Consider the following 4048-nt stretch of genomic DNA (forward strand, 5'->3'; position numbering starts at 1 on the left):
AGCTTTTGGGGTGTGAGTTAGGCCTAAGACCTAATTTAACAAATTTAAACTTTGAAAAAGAGTTGTTGATTCATTCAATTTACTTCATAACAGAAAAAATAATAAAGAATACTACGAGCAAAAATTGAAAGATTGAATGCAGGGAAATGAAAGACTAGTTCCTTTATAAGAAAATATCAACATGTGTACAGAAGTGATGCGGAAGGCGAAGATGCTGCAGAAGCTGTTGTGTTGTTTGAAGAACCAATCTAGTCTCTAGTCACTGCAGAGTGTACTTCAGAAATCTGAGGACCGTTGGAATCATATGGTGATGTAAATGAAGTAGTTGATTCATATTGTGGCGGACTGCAATATGTCGGTACAGGCATGTTTGGAGGGAGTAAGGGCAACGGAACTTCAAAATTAAGCACCATAATTGCTTGCCTAATAGAAGGTCTACAATTATTATCTGGATGAGCACACCATAAGCCAACAATTAGCTAGTGATCCACCTCCTGTTCATTGAACTCTAATGAGAATCTAGGATCAACTGCTTCACGAAGATTTCCCATCCCGTAAAGTCTCCAAACCCATTCGATAATATTTACTTGATGCTCCTCAGCTTTATGTTCAATAGATTTCCTTCCACAACCTATTTCTAACACGACAACACCAAAGCTATAAACATCTGTTTCCTTGCTAGCTTTGCCAGTCGTAACACATTCAGGAGCCATGTAACCCATTGTGCCTGCCAAAATTGTTGTTTGGCATCCCTTACCTAGCCTAGCTAAACCAAAATCCCCAAGTTTGGCATTGAAATTGGAATCCAACATAATATTGCTGGACTTTATGTCCCTATGCACCACACACAATTCCCATTCTTCGTGTAGATAAAGCAACGCTGAGGCTAAGCCTTGAGCAATCTTGAATCTTATTGGCCATGTCAAATGGCTTCTTCCCTTGAAAAGATGGTAATCCAAGCTTTCATTAGGCATGAACTCATAGACAAGTAGAAGCTCTCTTTTTTGATGGCACCAACCAATGAGTTGCACCAAATGTTTATGTCTTAACCGGCTGATGATCCTTACTTCTGATGCATACTCTTTTATTCCTTACTTTGACTCCCTTGAAACCCTCTTAACAGCAATATAGGAGTTGGATTCACTGAGATATCCTTTATAAAAACCTCCGAACCCACCCTGCCCAAGCATCTCTTCCCACGAAAAGTTATTTGTACATCTAACCAACTCACTGTACAAGAACTTCTTTGGTCTTGTGCTTCTTTCAAATTCATTGTTCATGGAACCATCAATAATATCATCATCTTCATCTTCATCTTCTTGCACCTTTCTCTTTCTCCAAAATACAAACAATATTAAAACAGATACTGCTACCAAAACACAACCGCCAGAAATCAATCCAATCACTAGTCCTAACTTATTTTTGCTTGAAGTATCCTCTGGCACAAGGCATGGTAAGGGTACATCTGGATCTGTTATGTTGTCATTATGTTTTAAAGAAGAAGTAAAATTCCAAGAGTATATGGTTTGTAATACAAAGAGGGTTCCTGTTGCACCTTAGAAGCCAAAAATGATCCATTCTGGCAAATATTCCCTCAGATCAAGATTGTAAGACAGGTTTTGCAGGACGATGACTGTAGTATTCCCTTGTTGTTGGAAACCGGTGAAGACAACACTAAGATTTTTTGAAGTTGAATTATAAGTAATCCAGGCATCAGTTCTCTTATTATTGGGAATGCTACTGAACCAGGTCACATTAACAGCAGATACCATGGAGTTGATATCGACACCTACATGATCACCCGGTGTCTTTATTTCTATTCATTTCATGAGTTTTAAGATTTCTAATGAGAGCATCCATTGTCAGAACCTTCAGGTCCTTTGCTTCAGTTATAGCATCTACTTTGCTTGCCAAGGACTTGGGAAGAATTCAAAGAATCTTCCTGACTTGCTTACTGGAGCTGATGGATTCTCCCAGACTTCGCAGCTCGTTGGTTATAGATGAAAATCTTGTAGGCATGTCATAAATACTTTCCCCCTCCTTCATTGTGAAGTTCTCATAATGGGTGGTTAGCATATCCACCTTCGATTCATTCACCTGCTCTGTGTCCTCATGAGTTGTTCTTAAACACTCCCAGATTTCCTTTGCCGATTCACACGCAAAGATGCGGTTGTATTAACGTGAGAAGAAGTTATTAATCTCACAACCAAGTAATAACTTTATTACTTGAAGAGCCTAAGCAGATGTTACTCTGCCCACTAAGCTATCACCACTAGACAACTTAGACTTCAACTAAGCAACACGCAGGTTGCCCACTAAACCACCACGCTCCGGATGACTTAGACTTTGACTAAGCAGCACACAATGTTGCCCACTAAATCAGTTAACCTTAACCGACTTAGACTTTTTACAAACCACAATATATGAATCCTTTATAGATTAGGAACAGATTAACTATGTAGGTACAGAAGAAATAATCCCAAGACAACTAAGCTTGCAGCTCTATTAGGTCCCTGTTGTTCTTGAGGATGATTCTTCACTTGAGTGTTGGCCTTTTGTAACATCCAGCAATGTGAAATAATTGAAGAGGCTTAGAATTGGAAATTTTCATTTTTGGAAAGAATTTTAAAGTTTTGGAAATTTTGGCTAAGTATGGAAAAATGTGAATTTTTGGCCAACTTTGAACAGCCATAAATTCTAGCTCAAGATAATTTAGGTGGACTTCCAGGTATTGCTGCAACATTTGTGGAACGGTCTTTCCAACGCCACCGAGTTTGCTCAATTCCGAGTTCGTAGGAGTGAGTTATGGCCTTTGAAAGTTGGCAGTTGTCAGGGAATCCATCCAAAAAAAAATTAAGGGCATTTTAGTCTTTTCCCTAGCCAATTCTTTTGGGATTATATTGTTGTATAGGGCTGATCCTTGGATCATTTTGTCCCATTTTAAAAGAGTAAAGCTAGGGCTTGAGAAGAAGAAGAGAAGAAGAAGAGAAGAAGGAGAAGAAGAAGAAGAAGAAGAGGAGGAGAAAGAGGAGATCAACAAGTTTCCGTCAAAGATCAACATGGATTATCGTCGGGGGTGATCCCTAACAAGGTATGTGAGTTCTTTGTGTGGGTTGATCCTTTCCCCCACACACCAAGTTCATTTTTATGATTTGAGAAAGGATTGGATTTGTTGTTGAAGTTGTTGGAAATTGTTGGAGTTGTTAGTTGTTTTTGTTGAAATTATTGTGGTCTTGTTGTTGATTGTGATGTGAGATTCTTGTTGATTTGGGACTTGTTTCCGGTTGTGTTTTTGAGTTGAATCTATGGTATATTGAGGGTGTTAATGATTCTAAGTGATTTGGGGAAGAAACCATTCGATTTTAGGTGAAATAAGGTGAGAAAACGAGAAAATGAGCATGCTGAAATTTCTGGGTTGGGGCCTGGCGCGCCGCGCCTGCCAGAGCACCCCAAACTCTCCTCTGAAGTTTAGGGGCTGGCGCCCCGCGCCACCCATGGCGCCAGGGTCACTTGCCCCATCTATTTGTCATTGGTTGCCCCGTTTGAGTTCATTTAAAGTGTGCATTCACTCCCTTTCGATTCTAACTACTCTAAGCTACTTCTAAACACCTAAAAGTCATTCCTAACATGATCAAAATCTTGAATTCATAATTCAAATTCAAGGAAGAGTTGAGAGTTATGTTGTTGAGAATTCTTTCGAATATTCTAAGGAAATCCCTTGAGTCTTTTTGAGGAGTCGTCTACAATTTCTAGTAACTTGTTTCAAGACTCGAGCAAGTGAGTAAGAGAATGAAAAGTGTCGTAAACATGAGATCATTACCCTTGAATCCATAATCCAATTCAAGGTGAGTTAGGATCAAAGTCAAGTAAAGTTAGAAAGTCAAGTGAAGTTAAGAGTTAAGTTCAAGAGTTAAGAAGCAAGTCTTCCAAGCTTTTCAAGAGTCTTCATTGAACGTTTTAACTTCATTTTAAGGCTCAAGTTCCAAGTTAAGTATAGAGTTTCAAGTCAATCAAAGAGTATAGAGTTTCAAGTTAAGCCAAGAGCATA

The 4048-nt window shown here is 39.0% G+C and overlaps 1 pseudogene; it reads right to left on the reverse strand.

Annotated features, from left to right (window-relative positions):
• Positions 1 to 248: 248 nt before the first annotated feature.
• LOC102591525 (L-type lectin-domain containing receptor kinase IX.1-like) overlaps positions 249 to 4048 on the reverse strand; it is a 13413-nt pseudogene continuing 9613 nt past the window's right edge.

Source organism: Solanum tuberosum, unplaced genomic scaffold (genome assembly GCF_000226075.1).
Source record: "Solanum tuberosum cultivar DM 1-3 516 R44 unplaced genomic scaffold, SolTub_3.0 scf00470, whole genome shotgun sequence".
Lineage (NCBI taxonomy): Eukaryota > Viridiplantae > Streptophyta > Magnoliopsida > Solanales > Solanaceae > Solanum > Solanum tuberosum.